General features: G+C 31.8%; 1 pseudogene; it reads right to left on the reverse strand.

Moving 5' to 3' along the window:
- Positions 1-3,899: 3,899 nt before the first annotated feature.
- On the reverse strand, positions 3,900-16,480 carry LOC149561943 (dehydrodolichyl diphosphate synthase CPT3 pseudogene; annotated as a pseudogene).
- Between the last annotated feature and the right edge of the window lie 2,343 nt (positions 16,481-18,823).

Genomic DNA, 18,823 nt, shown 5'->3' on the forward strand with positions numbered 1-18,823 from the left:
TCTGTATATATCCTCTTGATATGTATTATTTATTTGATTAAGATTCCATGTGTAACTCTTAGAAAATGGTAGCTTTGGGTTTCTCCTAGAGATACCTCAACCTTATGTCATAGATACTCACCGACAGGAGAAGCATCAAGCATCTAGTCCAAGTAAAGAAATAGTGCTCTTCTACCAACTACATTGATGCAATCTCAAAATCATCTACTCAAAAGTAGGTTGGGGCATAATCCCAAGAATAATTCTCAAGTAATCAAATGTTTCCTTAGCAAAAGGTTTTGTAAATAATCTAAAATCTTCTCCTTTGTGCTAAAATAGTCCAATTTAATCTCTTTTTCTCATACCTTTTCTCTGAAAAAGTGATACTTCATTAAAATGTGCTTTTTATTTTAATGTAAAAATGGTTTCTCTGACATACTCACTATACTTTTATTATCACAAGGTATGATAATATTTTATGTGAACTTTATTCCAATGTGTTTCACCATTTTCTTCATCTAAATAATCTAATTATAATTATTTGTAGCTACAACATACTCTTCTTCTATTATTCAAATAATGCAATCCACCAATCATATATTTGTACTTCTTTTATCTGCACTAGGGGATTCATCTTTAGATAATTTATATCCATTTATCATAAGTGTTCTAATAGGTTTATAACTATCCAATCCAAATGTTTTACCAAGTCTCTAAGATTCTTAGCTTGTGATATGAAAATTCCATATTTTCTCTATACAATCTGCAATCCTATGAAGTATTTCATCTATTTGATCATAATCATCTCAAATTCCTTCTTCATTTCTTTTGAAAATATCTTACTAGCTTCATCATTACCTTGAAATACTATGCCATCTACAATTACTACAACAATCAACAAACCATCATCATTCTTTCTCAGGTACAAATTACTATCAACATTACCTTTTACAAATCCCAAAATTTTCAAGTGTTTATCCAATATCAAATACTAGGCTCTAGGAGCTTGTTTCAACCCATAAAATGCCTTCTTCAATATGAAAACCATATCATTCTCATTTTTCAAAGGAAACCCATCAAGTTGTTCAATATATACCTCCTCTTAAAGTTGTTTATTCAAAAGAGCTAACTTAACATCCACCTGATTTACTTTAAATTTATTTTAAGGTGCATATGCCAAAAGCATTCACACTACTTCTAATCTAGCAATAGGTGCAAAAGTTTCTTCAAAATTAATTCCTTCTTTTTATCAATATCCTTTGTAACCTAATCTTGCTCTGTTTCTCACAACTTCACCTTGTTGTTTTCAATCTACTCTAATTCTCCTTTCATAGCTTTAATCCAATGATCATGTTTGCAAGTTTCATTAGGATTCTTAAGTTCAACATGAGAAATTAAAAATTGTTCTTCATATAGCTTGTTTCTTCTCATAAATTATTTGTTTACACTTCCAATGATTTTTTCAATAAGGTCCACATTTATGTTAGAGTCGGGTTTCCTTTGCACCCAAAAACCAATTTGTTAATGTCCAATATGACTAGTCAACTTATAGTACACAAGATATGATTAAGCCCTTTTCATGAATCCTAAGGGGAGAGGTGAACATTTTTCCAATAAAATCCTCCTTAGTGTTACTCAAGGGTTTGAGGATTCAAACCTGTTACCTAGCTTTGATACCACTTGTTAGAGTGGGGTTGTCGTTGCACCAAAATATTGATCTATCAATGTCCAATACAACCTCTCAACTTATAATACACATTAGGCAGTGAAGCCCTTGTCACAAATCCTAAGGGGAGCACTAAGCCTTTTCCCAATAGTTTCTACTAGGTGTTACTTGTTCAATTCCAATTTCTAGTGCACTAGTTTCAAGTCTTGGTTCTTCTCTTTGTTCTTCATTTTGTCTTTGTAGTTCAATATAGAAATCAATTTAATTTTCATAAAATAATTCTCACTCAACATTTTTATAGTTAGTTTTCTAATAAATTTTTCTATCAAAATCATAATCAAGTATCCTATCTTAAATTCTATATCTATCATCAACTCTCACATTATTACCTTCAACTATAGTCTTCAATCTTTTATTAAAACATCTATATGCTTTTCTTTTTAATGAACATCTAAGAAACATTCCTTCATTACTTCTAGCATCAAAATTTCCAATGTCATCATCTCTCTTAATATAGTGTTTACTTCTAAATATTGTAAAGTATGACATAGTAGGTTTATGTCTAAACCAAACTTCATAAGGTGTCTCACTAGTGCCTTATCTAATCTGTACTTTTTTTTATAGTATATATTGTGGTGTTTAGTGTGTCTCTCTTAAAGATATGTGATACATTATTCTCAAACATCATTTCTTTGGTTGCTTCTATTATTGATCTATTTCTTCTTTCTACTATCCCATTCTACTATGAAGTCTTAGGGGCTGAATTTTTCTCTTTATACCATTATCCTCACAAAAAAATTTAATCTCATTTGAAATGAACTTTTTATGTTAATTAGATCTCAAAAATTTAATCTTTAAACTAGATTCATTCTCAACTCTACTCTTAAGTAGCTTAAATTTATGAAAAGCTTCAAATTTATATCTAAACACATCTTATTTGCAAATCATGTTAGAGGGTTTCATAATCTTTGGTAAATCTCTAAAAAAAATTATAGTACTAACCTTTACAATGTTATATAAGTTGAAATGATGAAATCTCACATCCCATAACTAACTAGCTTCCACTTTAGCAACTAAACATGTCATTTAACTAGGGTTCAACTAAAATACATTACCTCTTGTCCTTGTACCAGTACCAATCAATGTGTCATTCTTATCCTTGATAATGCAATTCTTTTTTGTAAACTTCAATTGATAAGCCTTGTCAACTAGTTATCCAACACTAAAAAATTTATATTTCAAACCATCCACAAATTAAACATCATCAATGTTAGTCTTTTCATCAAGAGTAATAGACCCTTTTCCTTTTATGTCACATGATGCATTATTTCCAACTCTAACTACTCTACCATCATAACTATTGAATTCAAAAAAAAATGTTCATATTACCACTCACATGATGGGATCAACCACTATCTATAATCCATTCTAACTTTCTTTTCTCAATCTATGAGACTAATGCTTTTTCTTCTTTAACTTCTTCCTTAATGTATTTCTCAAGAATTTCTTATTTAATAGAAAAAAAATTCTATCTCTTCATCCTCATTATCACTATCTTCTAGAAGGTTTACCATCTTAAAATTAGGTTCACTATCCTCATTAACATAGAAAAATCCTTTATTATTCTTGACTTGTAAGACTTTCAATGCTTATTATTTTATCTTTTAGGAAATTTAGTAGAATAATGACCAAGTGCTTTACATGTCCAACAAATAAGATTTTTTTTGCCTTTAGGTTCTCTCTTCAAAAGTAGGCAACATCCTTCTTCAATCTTGTTATCTTCAGCTTCTTCTTCTCAACTATTGCTAGCATAATCTCCACTTGTACTTGCACTTCTTATGAACATTGGTTTATCCTTCTATATGCTAAAATTTATTTCTACTCTAGGTAGTTCTTCATTATATTTCATCCATAATTTAGATGCATGCAATCTTGCAAGAGAGTTTCTTTTTAAAAAGTTAGTGTGTAGGGAATGACTTGTTTAGTAATTTGTGCCCTTTGACAATAAGAAGGTGTCAAAGTCTTCAAAATTTTCCATATAATTTCATTTTCTATCTTAGATCCACCACAACTTTTGATTCCAACAAAAATCTCTAATATTCTATAGAAATAAACTCTTATAGTTCCATCTTCCTACATTTTAGCATCTTGAAACATAATATCCAACTACACAATCTAGCATTCTTAGCATGTTCATCACCTGAAAATATTCTATGTAAAGAAATCAAAATTTTATTTGCAAGCCTTAAAGATTTTACCTCTCCATAGTCTGTTTCAAAAAGACCTGACCATATTGCTTCTCTAGCAAGCATATTCTGCATGAATAAATATTTTTTACTTTCTTACAAGAGTCATCTTATGTTGGCTCCTAATTTGATAGGGGTTTAAAAACCTTTTGGAATGTGGGCTATACCTAGGATTTATCTAAAAACCATGACAAGTATTTCCTTATAGACCAATAGGATCGACTGGCAAGACAATATAATCTTCTTCCCTTTGAACTTTGTGAAATTCAAGTGAGTGTACCTAAATTGAACTCTTTTTCTATCAAATTACACTTTTATTTGTATCCTTAAATAAAGTAAATGTAAGCCCTTGATCCTTCTAACTATGGAATAACCAAATGAATGAATAACCACTAATAATAATATATCTAATGGTCTTCAAGTTAAGTACATGCAAATTCCTTTAGATCCATAATTTGACATAAAGTAAAACAATTTTTTATTAAGGATTTTGATACTATGCAAGCTTAGAAATTTTCTCAGAATTATAGCATGACCAGTGTTTTATATATTGGGATTTTACTTATAAACCTAAAACTATAACCTCAGATCTATTCCTTCACTTTTTGAATAAGATCAATACACAATTAAGATCTCATACTTACTAAAATCTTTTCCTAAAACCCTTCAATTCCTCATAACACATTAAGCATTTACTTAATCGATTTGATTAACAAATAAATATGACATGGGATATAATAATGAAAGAATTAAAACTGAAATTTAATTTACTTGCTTTTGAATCATAGAAAATTAAAGAGCAATATGAGAATAGACAAGATCAAAATTGGGAAATTCCAATGACTTCTTTATTTGTATTAATTTTCTTGAGACAATACAATTGGAGTATCAGATTGACAAACATAGAAAATATTTGATGTTTAACAACCTTGAATAAATCTACTCTTATGCATCTTTATATGCAAATATGAACTTTGGTACACTCCATGTAAGTATGATATATCAATTGAATATACAGTTCCATACATACCTTTCTTGCTTAGTTTGAGATGACATGATCATATTCTCCATTGGATCGGGTCACCTCATCTCCATTTGCTCCACTATTTCCATCTTCTACTCTCTTTTTCCATTTTTGATTCATTTCTTTTCTAATCTGTTCAATGTCTACTTTTCCTTTACTTTTGTCTTTTTTCTAATTTGTTGAATGTAATTGAGTCCTACAATTCTTTCTTAGATGTCTAAAATTGTGACATTTGGAACATGTATTCTTAGGTGCATAGTTCTTCCTCTAATTTTTCATGTAAGGGTTTTTTTGTGATCTACATTTATATTCTCTATGTCCATACTTTTGATAGTTATAGAAATATCCTTCAAATCTAGGTGTAGTAGATGAATTCCTCATTCTTGACCTATACACATGTATTTCATGTCCTTATTTCTTATAGATAAATAGTAACTAGTAAAATTAGGTTTGGAATTTCACATGCCATGTTTTCTTCAACAAAAATTTGCAGTATCACAAAGTTTCCCACAATGATGGTATGTTGTTTTTGTTGATAACAAGTATTCAATTGTATATTGTCATTGATTTTACACAAATATTATACTCTAATTGAGCACTGTCAATTGGAACCAAGTTTAGAAGACTCATGTATCAGTCAAGCAAAAGAAAAGTTCAGTAGTCTAGTTAAAGCTAAGCTAGGTTGATCACCAAAGGAATCTAGTTGTAACTAAGTTAGGTTGGTCACAAAAAGAGTTTAGTGTAAATTGAGTCAGGTCAGTTACGAAGAAACTGTTGGAATTAAAGATAGAGTAACTAAGAGGGGGGTGAATCAGTTACTAACAAAAATTAATCCACAAATCCCTTAGATGTCTTAAAGATCTAGTTACTGCTTGTACTCGGTAAACAAATATTGTAACTCGGTAAAAACTATTACTTATCTTCAAGCATTCATACATGTAATTGAAAACAAAATGAACACAAGAGATACCAAATTTAACGTGGAAACCCAATATGGGAAAAACCACCAAGTAACTAGTCACCAATTATTCACTCTTCTAAAGTGAGCCCTATTAGGAGCCAACCCTGTTAAAGGTTATAATACACACTGTTAGGTGTGACCCTATTAGAGGATTTAATCACCCTATTAGGAGTGGCCTTGCTAGAGGTCTTTAGAACAATTCAATAGAACTATCACCTTGTTAGAGGATTTACAAAATGGCTATTAAACCAACTCTGTTAAGAGATTTTAAATCACTGCTACAATTGTTAGAAAGCAGCAATGAATTGACCTGAACAAGATGCAACTGAATTTGCTAGATACAAGTCTTTGTTCAGCATCATTAGATCCTACTTGATCAAATATGACTCTGCTACTCATCAATGATCTCTAATCATCCTTCAAATCGCTTCCACAATAATCAGTCTTTGTATCACATTAACTTCTCATACCTCCATACCATACTACTATGAATTCACAACTTGACCTCTTACTTATACCATTCATATTGTCAAGTTGGCCCATTTACATGTTACATTTACCAATAAACCATTCATCAATCGGCTACAGATATTACTCTTAAAAAAAAAAATGTTATTTCATAAGATAATGAAATCCTTTACTGACTGACCTTGCTTGGTAAATACTGCTTCTAGGAATTTCCAGAGTTAACCTTCTTGACTCGGTTAACATTAAAATATCCTTAAAAATCCTTTGGCTACCGAGTTTACTCAGTAAAAACTACTTTTTCAAATTTCCTTCGATGATCGAGTGAACTCGGTAAGAACTATTTCTGTCACATTTTCTTTGATTACTGAGTGAGCTTGGTAAGAACTACTTTTATCATATTTTCTTCGATTACTAAGTGGGCTCAATAAGAACTAAATTTCTTTGATTACCTTGAAAGCTCGATAACCAACTGTCTACTTGGTAGACACTGCAAACTATCTTTACTAACCTTTTGGGCTTGGTAGACACTGTTTATTGCCTTGTTGACTTTCTGAGCTCGATAGACATTGTCATTTGCCTTGCTGACCTTCTGAGTTCGGTAGACACTATCTGATGACCGATATGACATTTGTGTGACATCAAAGAAAACACACAATTGAACAATTGTATCCAACAATCTCCCTCTTTGGAATTGATGGCAACACAACATGTCATAGCAAAATGAAATTTAAAAACAAGTCTTTTAATGACAGAATAAAAAACTCCCTCTTTCATAATAATCTCTCCCTCTTACACAAACTCTTATTATTTTACAAATTTCAAAAAGATGTGAGAGTATATTCTCCCTCTTTGACAACACATGCCAAAGACAACTCAAAAAAATTGAATAACATTGTACCTAATGTACTGATTCATATCTAATGTCTTTGTTGGTTTGTTGCATCAATTGATAGATCTTCAATTCTGTTCCTGTTGATGCATCACTAAAATTGTATTTAAGTGAGCTTCAGATAGGGGAATGACCCCTAACTTACCTCTTAGATACAAGAATGGATCCTTAGATAAAGGCTTTTTGAATATGTCACCAATTTGTTCCTTTGTATGCACATATTCCAATCTTATTTCCTTTTCTTGCACCAATTCTCTAAAAAAGTGATATTTTATGGCAATATGCTTGGTTTTTGAATGCATCACTGGATTCTTGGAGATGTTAATTGCACTTGTGTTATGACAAAACATAACAATGGGTTCTTTGATTTCTTGCTTCATACCTTCCAATAATTTTTTAAACCACACAATGTTTGAATTTACTGCTGCTGCAACATATTTAGCTTCTACTGTGGATTGAGATGTACAATTTTGTTTTTTGCTTGTCCAAGAAACCAACCTTTTTCCAAGAAAGAAAGCACTCCACTTGTTCTCTTTCTGTCATTAATATTTCTTGCCCAATTTGCATTAGTGAACACTTTTAAATCCAATTTTCCTTTGAGTTTATACCATAATCCATATTCTTTAGTTCCTTTTAAGTATCTCATGATTCTTTTGATTGCCATCATGTGATTTTCTTTTGGTTTTGCTAATAATCTTGCTACAATTCCTACTGCAAGGGCAATGTCTAGTCTTGTGTGCACTACATATTGCAACTTTCCAATCATAGATCTATACAATGTCTGATCCACTTCCTTTGATTCATCATCCTTGGTGAGTTTTAATCCAGTACACATAGGAGTCCCAACTGGTTTGTAGTCTTCCATACCAAACTTTTTTAGTATCTCCTTGATGTATTTAGATTGAGTGATGTAGATGCCATTCTTATTCTATTGAATTTGAAGACCAACAAAGAATTTTATTTCACCAAACATTGACATTTCAAATTCCTTGTTCATTTGTTCTGAATTTTTTTTGCAAAGATCATCATTTCCTGTGAACAAAGTATCATCTACAAATATTTCTTGCAAAATAATTTTATTATCCAATCCTTCCTTTATGTACAAACTATTGTTGTCATGAGTTCTTTGAAAACCAATCTGAATAAGATAGTTATGCAATATTTCATACCATGCTCTAGGGGCTTGTTTTAGACCATATAATGCTTTATGCAATTTGCAGACCATGTCCTTCTTGTCTAGATCAACAAAACCTTCAGGCTACTCAATGTAGACCTCTTCCTCCAATATGTCATTGAGAAATGCTAACTTGACATCCATCTGATAAACTTTGTATCCTTTGAATGCAGCATATGCAAGTAAGGTTCTGACACCTTCCAATCTTGCAACAGGAGCACAAGTTTCTCCATAGTCTACACCTTCTTTTTGAGAGTATCCTTTGCATACTAGTCTAGCTTTGTTTCTTGATACCTTACCATCTTCATTTAGTTTTTTTTTTAATACCCACTTTGTTCCAATCACATTCTTGTCTTTGGGTCTAGGTACAAGAGTCCATGTTTTTTTTTTCTCTATATGTTCTATCTCTTCATTCATAGCTTCAATCCAACTTTCATTGTCTAGTGCATCTGTGATATTTCTAGGTTCAAAATCAGCAAGTAAACAAGTGCCTTTCAACTTACTTCTTGTCATTGTTCCTTTTGATTTATCACCAATGATCTGATTTGGTGCATGATGCTTTCTAACATACTTAGCTAACATGGGCTCCTTTCCTTTTGAATGAGTTGCATTGTTATCCTTCTATATCTCAACTTTTGGTTCTAATTCTGGTTGCTTGGGCTCAGTAGACGCTAACTCAATAGCTTCTGTTTGCAACTTAGGTTCTTACAGCTTGGTAGATGCTGACTCAGTTTGAACTTCTTGTGACTCGGTTAATGAAGACTCTAGAGTTGAGGATTCTTGATTGATAGGTATACTTGGTATTGTATTAGGTTCAATGTAAACAAATATTCTGTAGTCTTTAGGTTCCTTCTTGCTTTCTTCTTTTGTTCTTTCTGCAAACTCATCAACTTTCACATGTGCACTTTCTATGACTTTGTGAGTAGATAAGTTCAAACATCTATATGCCTTGCTTTTGCAGGAGTATCCCAAAAATATTCCTTCATCACTTTTTACATCAAATTTACCTTCTCTAGATTCTTTCAAAATATAACAGTTGCTTCCAAATAATTTTAGATAACTTACATTGGGTTTGTAGCTATACCACAATTCATAGGGTGTTTTAAATGAGTCCTTTTTTAGCTGTACTCGATTCAAAGTATGAACTGCAGTGCTGATAGCTTCCTTCTAGTATTTGATAGCAATGTCTTTCTCAATCATTATGATTCTTGCACAATCCATGATAGATTTGTTCCTTCTTTCTGCTATTCCATTTTGTTCAGGAGTTTAAGGTGTTGAAACCTATCTTTTGATTCCCCTTTCAATGCAAAAGTTATTGAACTCATGTGAAATGAATTCACCACCTCTGTCAAACCTTAAGCATTTCAGTCTTTTTCTTGTTTCCTTTTCTACTCTGGCCAAATACCATTTGAACTTTTCAAATGCTTCTGATTTCTCTCTAAGGCATATGACAGTCATCATTCTTGAATAATCATCAACAAACAAAATAAACAATTTTTCACCAGTATAACTTTCAATGCCAATAGGTCCACACAGTATGCACAATTTCTAAAATTTCTTCAGTCTAATAGTTCTTGCTTCTAAAACTAATCTTTCCCATTTTACCAATTTGACAATTCTTGCATAGACCAACCTTAGGTTTCTTTATGTCAGGAATACCTCTTACTTTCCTGAATTTACTGATCTTTATTAAGTTGTCAAAGTTTACATGACACAACCTCCTATGCCATAACTAACTTTCTTCAATTTGAGCAATGAAACATGAACATTCACCAAGTTCAAGATAAAATAAGTTACCTTTTGTTTGAGTGCTAGATCCAATCAGCTTTTCTTTGCCATCTAGCAACCTTGCTTTTCCATGCATAAATTCTACTTTGAATCCATTATTGAGTAGCTGTGCCACACTCAACAAATTATGCTTTAGTCCTTCTACCCAGTATGCATTATCACATACAGATTTCTTGTTTAGTGAGATTCTTCATTTTCCTCTTATACAACAAGGTTCATTGTTACCAAATCTTACACTGCCACCATCATAGTCTTCAAAATATTCAAACTTAGTTTTATCACTAGTCATGTGATGAGAACAAAGACTATCTCTGATCCATGTATCATTTTTTCTCATATGAGAAATTAGTGCCATTTCCTCATCATTATCAAATTCAACTTTTATAGCAATGTAGACAATTTCATCTTCTTCTTCATCATCAGAATCATTAAAATCTTTAGTCATAAAACAAGTTTTCTTACCTTTATCCTTGAATGATTTGAATTCTTTCTTGCCATTGTACTTGTGGCCTTTCTTCTCATCTTTCTTCTGCTTATTTGGGCACTTAACAACAATATGTCTAATTTCCTCACAAGAGAAACAAATTAAAGGAACTTTACCTTTGTATTTTCTTTTGCCTCTTGAATATTTTCTTGCTAGTAGAGCTTCAACCACTTCAAGATCACTGTCTAAACTTTGTTATGATTCTTCATCACTTTTTGATTGTGGTTCCTTCATCTTTTTCCCTTTTTCTTTGAGTGAAAGCTTGGCTTCAAATGCTGATTCAACATTCTTGGCAGCTGGAACATAATTGTCATAGTTATCTAGCTCAAATGCAGTCAATCTTCCAACTATGGCCTCTAAATTTTCTTCACATCTCCTTTCCTAAATTGCAGAGACTATGATTGCATAAATGGGAAGTAGAGTTCTAAGAACTTTACTTATAACTGTCTCCTCATTGATATCTCCTCTAGATGCTTTGATTGCACTAACACATGCTTTAACTCTTTCAACATACTTTGCAATGTTTTCATCCTCTCTCATACTCATTTGATCAAAGTGTCCTCTCAAACTTTTTGCTTTGGCTTTTCTCACATTATCATCTCCTCCATAGATTTCTTTTAGCTTGTTCCACATTTCAAAGGTAGTTTTGCAATCCTTGATGTCATCAAATTCTTCATAACTCAGAGCAGATGCTATATCTATCATCATGTTATTGTGAGTCTTCTTTTCAGCAATATCATTGACAGATAATGTACCAAAAGGTTCTTCATATTTTTCATCAAGGTACTACAACACTGTATCACCAATGGAATCTAGATGAACCCTCATCAATCATTGCCATGCTGAGAAGTTGTCCCTATTAAGTCTTGGAATTTCCCTTTTGTAAGACATCCTGATCTTTAGCTTAGATCCTTGAAATCTTTTCCTGTAAGCACCAATAGCTCTGATACCAATTATTGGAATTAAAGATAGAATAACTGAGAGGAGGGTGAATCAGTTACTAACAAAAATTAATCCACAAATCCCTTAGATGTCTTAAAGATCTAGTTACTACTTGTACTCGGTAAACAAATGTTGTAACTTGGTAAAAACTATTACTTATCTTCAAGCATTCATACATGCAACTGAAAACACAATGAACACAAGAGACACTAGATTTAACGTGGAAATCCAATATGAGAAAAACCACCAAGTAACTAGTCATCAATTTTTCACTCTTCTAAAGTGAGCCCTATTAGGAGCCAACCCTGTTAAAGGTTACAATACACACTATTAGGTGTGACCCTATTAAAGGATTTAATCACCCTGTTAGGAGTGGCCTTGCTAGAGGTCTTTAGAACAATTCAATAGAACTATCACCTTGTTAGAGGATTTACAAAATGGCTGTTAAACCAACTCTGTTAAGAGATTTTAAATCACTACTACAATGGTTAGAAAGCAACAATGAATTGACCTGAATAAGATGCAACTGAATTTGCTGGATACAGGTCTCTTTTCAACATCATTAGACCCTCCTTGATCAAATATGACTCGACTGCTCCTCAATGATCTCTGATCATCCTTCAAATTTGCTTCCACAATAATCAGTCTTCATATCACATTAACTTCTCATACCTCCATACCATACTACTGTGAATTCGCAACTTGAACTCTTATTTATATCATTCAGATTGTCAAGTTGGCCCATTTACATGTTACATTTACCAATAAACCATTCATCAGTCGGCTATAGATATTACACTTAAACAAATAAATTTTATTTCATAAGACAATGAAATCCTTTATTGGCTAACCCTACTCGGTAAATACTACTTCTAATAATTTCCAGAGTTAACCTTCTTGACTCGATTAACATTACAATATCCTTAAAAATCCTTTGGCTACTGAGTTTACTTGATAAAAATTTCTTTTTCAAATTTCCTTCGATGACTGAGTGAACTCGGTAAGAACTATCTCTATCACATTTTCTTTGATTATCGAGTGAGCTCGATAAGAACTGCTTTTGTCATATTTTCTTTGATTATTGAGTGGGCTTGTTAAGAACTAAATTTCTTTGATTACCTTGAAAGCTCGGTAACCAACTGTCTACTCGATAGAGACTGCAAACTATATTTACTAACCTTTTGGGCTTGGTAGACACTATTTATTGCCTTGCTAACCTTCTGAGCTTGGTAGACACTATCCTTTGCCTTGTTGACCTTTTGAGTTTGGTAGACACTATTTGATGATTGACATAACATTTGTGTGACATCAAAGACAACACACAATTGAAAAATTGTATCCAATAGGAACTCAATGGTAACTGAGTGACTCAATTTTAGTTCAAGTTGACTTGCATCAGAATAACTTTATTTATTTATTTATTTTATTCAAGATGAATTAATTAGTATTAATAATTTATTTTTAAGGGTATTCAATCTGACTTGACTATGTACTTCATATATATATGAAAGGTCAAGTTGTGGGTTGAAATATAGAAGTTGTGAAAAAGATAAGATGCAAATTAAGAAGGATATCTAATTAAGGGAAGAACATCCAAGGAGATGTAATGAATAATTTGATCAGGATGGATCTAGAGGATAATCCAAAGTAGTGATCTAAATCTACAATCTAGTTGCTTCGTCAATCATGTTAATCATTGTTACTCTCTATCAATTGTAGTAGTCAAGAAATATCTTAACAAAGTTGACTCAATAGTCATTTTTAAAATCCTCTAACAAAGTGGAATTTCTAGATTGAAGTGTCATAAGACCTCTAACTAGGTCACTCCTTAATAGGGTCACACCTAGCAGTGTGTTTTGTAACCTTTAACAAGGTTGGCTCCTAACATTGCTCACTTCAGAAGAGTGAAAATTTGTAACTAGCTACATTAGTGGTTTTCCCAAATTGGGTTTGCATGTTAAATCTTGGTGTCTCTTGTATTTGTGTTATTTTCTTACTACTTTATCTTTTTGTAACTAAGTTACTAAAGGTTAATGCACATTAATATTTCAAGATTTCTTTTTTAATTGTGTTACAATGAATATCTAGTTCTAACTGAGCTCTACAAAGATTTGATAAGAAGTTTGTATTGAAATCTAAGGGATTCAAAATTATTTTAGTGGTAACTAATTCACCCCTCCCCTCTTAGTTACTCCTCTTATATTTCCAACAATTGGTATCAAAGAATTTGGTGCTTACAAAAAAGGTTTCAAGGACCTAAGGCAAAGATCAAGATGTCTTATAGAAGAGATATTCCCAAGTTCAACATAGATAACTTCAAAGGATGACATTAACTCTTGAAGTTGCACGTAGAAACTATTAGAGAGATGAACCTAAAGTTTCTACAAAACAAGTATGTGACACCTCCTGATCCTTTGACAGCGGATCAAATGGTGGAAAAAAAGAATCATAACACAATGATGAATGGATTTTCTTTAGCTCTTAATTATTCTAAATTTGATAAAGTCTAATATTTTCCTACTACTTATGAAATGTGGAACAAGATGCAAAATATCTATGGAGAAATGAAAATGTGAGAAGAGCTAGAGCAGAGAGTCTAAGAGGCTAGCTGGATTGGATGAAGATTAGAGAAGATGAAAACATTACAAATTATAGCAAAAGAATCAAAGCAAAAGTGAGTGAAATCAAAGCCTTAGAAAGAATAATAGATGATGTGATAGTAGTCATCAAGGTATTACAAAATCTTCTTCCTATGTATGCAATTAGAGTTTTAGTTATTCAAGAGATTAGATGTAATCGAAAAATTGTATAACTTTGGATGTATTAGAGGGAAGGTTAAGGTCTTTTGAATTGAATAACTTTGATAACTATCATCTTGGATCTCAGAACATAGAATCATCATTCAAATCCAAACTAAATCTTGGTAGAAAGGGAGGAAACTCAAAAGGAAAATAGTCTGATAGTGAAGAAGAAGAAGAATATGATGATGACCTTAAAGCTATTGAAGCCTTGCTTGCAAGAAGGTTACCAAAAGTAAAAGGTAAACACACTAGTGCATTTAACCCAAAATTTTGACCCTAAATTTTGACCAACTCTTTTAAATGGCTTGGTTGGTCAATTATAAAGGCAACTTTTTTAAAAAAATAACATGCCCATGTTGGTCACAATTGCCACCAATTATGTGTATTTTGTGTTGGTCTCAATTGCGACACACATGGTAGCATAAAGACAAGAAAAGGGCATGGAATTCACATTTCACTTGAGTAAGTCAATGTCGAGGGTTTTGCTTGAGCGCCATTCCAACATTTAACATAGTGAGAAAAGGTTGAATCCACAAAGAAATATCCATACACATATCTTACATTAATTTTGGAGGCACCAAGCAATTTAAAAGGCCAATCTGGCTGCCTCGTCAATAATTTCTTGGGCATTGAGTAAGTCATCAAGAAGAAAGCACGTTCAAAAGTGCAACTCTGGCAGAGATGAGAGAATTGAATAGCTTGTTGATTTTTTGTTTGAGGAGGGGTAGAGAATGAGGGCATAGTGGAGGGAATTTTGCTTGAGCACCATTCTAGCATTTCACATTGTGGAGGGCATAGTAGAGGACATTTTGATTGGAGCATCATTCGAGCATATAGGGCCACTTGAAGACTTACCACCATCAAATGTAAGGGAAAAATGCAACTATTCTATGGTATATGTAGCTTCAATTTATAATGTGGCTTGTTACACAAAGTTTATTTGTAAATGGCTTGCAATGTGAATATGATTGGGGTGTGGCAACCCGTGCGGCTAACTTCATCCTTCACTTTTCCTTCTCGAGCTGATAAAATTGGAAAAGGGTTTTATGGTAGATTGAGGGCATTAGATTGTGATGGTTCAAAATATTTTCTTTTTGTTAGTTCTTCATCTGCCTTACTTGCTCTTTCATATGTAGTTCAGTTTTGGTGAAAGAGGCACAAAAAAATTCAACCAAAATTATAAGAAGCCTAGGACTATAGTAGGGTTTGGTATCATCTCTTGAAGTTTTTACTACTGATTGGCAAAGGGTTTTATATTGTTGACTTTCTTTTTTTGGCAATGAATGTTAAAAGGGTTTCTTACACTACCCGGGTATGCTATTTGATTGTAACAATTTTTTTTCTCTATAAAATAATGAAGAAGAAGAGTTGAAAATTAAAATAGATGTAATAGTTACAATCTAAGATGCTTCCTAGGTATTGCATAGATGCAATATACAAATGTTTTGCAATATCCTCATCACTAATCTTCTTTCCATCCAAATCCCCTTCCTTCAAAACATCTTCAACAACCTTAGCAATCTCCTAAGTACTAGTATAAGGAGCACATATATTCAAAATAGCCTTATCATTATTCCTAGAGAAGGCGATGGCCCTTTTTGCTATTTTTCTCACATTCTAGGGAAAAAGACTGATATCTCCTATAAGTTGAACCCTAATTCCATATTTTTTAACCATGCTTTCCTTCTCAACAAGAAGATCAAGCTTCTCCTTCATTAAATTCATAAGTGTCTCAACTTCTTCCTTTGAGCACTTGAAATTCTCAATACTGAAAGCATGAACACTCACACATTTTATATCAATTTCATAATAATCTCTCAACGTATGCATCAAGCTATTATACCCATATTCATGGCCCCTCCATTTTTGCATATTTCTATTTGTTACATATCTCCTATTGCCATCCATTATGATTGCAACATGCTTTGGAATAGGACCTGTTGAAACAGACCATAATAGAAATCTCCTAAACAATTCTCTCATTGAATTTTCTGGAAATGAAAAACTTTCTTGCAAGTAAGAACTATTGAAGGATTGGAATGTTGTTAAACTTGTCATCTTTGATTATGGGTGGCATTTCTTGATCATAATGAAGGAATATATAATAGTTTTTTCTTGTGGGTCTTTAACTATGTACCACATAATCAGTTGTGATGGAAAAATTAGGGTTGGCTTATCTTATCTTTTAATTATTTTTATGAAAATTGGATTCTAGATCTCTCTTTAAAGTTCTATTCTATGTCATTTTTAGCCTTAAAATACATTATTGAAATTTTTTTGATACATCCACTAATAATTCAATCTATAGCCACCATAAATATCACTATTCCTATTTATCTTTTGTGTGTTCTTTAATAATATCCGTTCACAAAATTAATGAAATAGGATGATTTGGTTGATACCTAAATTATCATGAAAAAGCAAGGTTGTTGAACCATTGCCAGACAATCTCATGTGTTGGATAGATATTGAGAACTTCACATGTTATGCATGTTCTATATCAACAGGCAACTTAATTTTGCATGAATGATTGAATTCTAGAAGTTTTAGTACGACTCACATAGAAATCATTTTATTAGAGGAGATGGGAAACATCATTCATTATATAAAAATACACATGGAGGAGATAACTATGGCATGTATAGTGGTTAGCAAACATTTTCTTAGTGTAGATTAGATTTTATGCAAAGTAATAATTTCGTAAGAGGCATCTCTTTTCAATCAACTTGCCTAACAATGCTTGAATTTCCTATAATTAGTCAAGATAAGTGCTAAGAATTATTGAATATGTTAAGATCATTCTCAGTAGAGTATTTCTTCATGTTATTCTTCCTTAAATTAATTTTATTTGTTCATGTTATTCTTCCTTAACTAATCTGTTATATTTTGTTGACCCATTTTGAGCTCTTGTTTCTTTCAAGCAACCTAAATTGATTAAAACTTGTTTGTTCTTTAACAAGTTGTCTTCAAGCCAATGCAATATGCCATCAACGTGTCTAATTTGGATTCCCTTCCCTTAAAGGCAGCTATTCTTCAATGCTCATTTATTTTTTAAAATTTATTTATTTTTTAAATCAATTTTTGTACAATAAATTATGAATTCTTATTGGTCGGTGCCAATTTTGTTGGGAGTAAAATTGATTTTTCTACACCAAAAAAAAGGGAAAAAAATGAAAAATTAGTGCTTTAATTTGCAATAGAACAAGTACTAATTTTTAGATGCTTTAATTCAGCACATGTAGTGCTTTTTATGTCAAACCATCTCAAAAACACAAAAAAATGGAAAACAATAAAAACCAAAAACAACCATAGTTAGTTTAATAGTTAGAACCTTGAAGGCTTCTTACATGAAATGTTTGCTACCTTGATGATATTAAAGGCCAATATACAAGATTTAATTGCCAAAAAATAATTTTAATACGATCCTCTCATCTGAAATCAATAAACAATGTGGGTGATGAAGAAAGTCTTTGATCAACAAATATCAACTTCTAAAACATTATATCCAAAATGCTTTGTTCAAGATGATCACTAATATAATAGCTATTGATCTACAACTGTAAGGGAAAATTGATATCGATCTGCAAATATATGGATTGAATGAACAATTGCAATAAATGATTTAACTTTGGTAGAAATGTTGATTTATGGAGATTGACCAGAATCTGGATCAAGCCAATGCAAGATAAACCATGATATGGCAAGGACTAATATGAATTTATAATATATAGAGAGATTGTATTGATCTAAGTTTGATCACTATGTTATAATTCAAAGATGTGAGAAGAATGGATGAGTTGGGAATATTATTTCTATATTATATCAATCAAATATAGAACTTTAAATCAATCTAAAAGTAATATGCTCATCACTATTTCTGATGTTCATCAATTTTGTGTATGTGATGATCCACTTTTTTATCCAAATGATGGCTTGATATAATGGCCAGTCTGAAGTTTTTTATCATTGTTTTTGATATTTAATCTTATTTCTTATGTGATGTTCTTGTTAAGATCATCCTCTTTGATTGAGGCTATATGCACATGCAATCTTTATTTCTTACCAATGATGGATTATATCCACCCTCCTTGGTTGCTATAAGGCTCTTGGTGTCCTCGGTATGCTACTAAAATAAGGTTTGATAGCTAAGTCCAAATATTCATGTTACTTTGGGTTTCAATTTAAATGTTTCAAAAATTTCCAAGAATTAATGAAATTTTCTAAAGCCAATTTGTTTATAGTCATTTAAACTCATTCTATTTTATGTTAATATTAGGATTAAATGGAATTTATAGAAGCATAAAGTACCATCTAACTTTTTGTTTCTTTGTTTGTTTTGAAGTGTAACTTGCATTTCTTGGAAGTGTTCCACAACATAGATCTCCTTCAACAAAATTATCT

Source organism: Cupressus sempervirens, chromosome 4 (assembly GCF_028749045.1).
Source record: "Cupressus sempervirens isolate cs-2001-9-10 chromosome 4, ASM2874904v1, whole genome shotgun sequence".
In the NCBI taxonomy this organism is placed as follows: domain Eukaryota; kingdom Viridiplantae; phylum Streptophyta; class Pinopsida; order Cupressales; family Cupressaceae; genus Cupressus; species Cupressus sempervirens.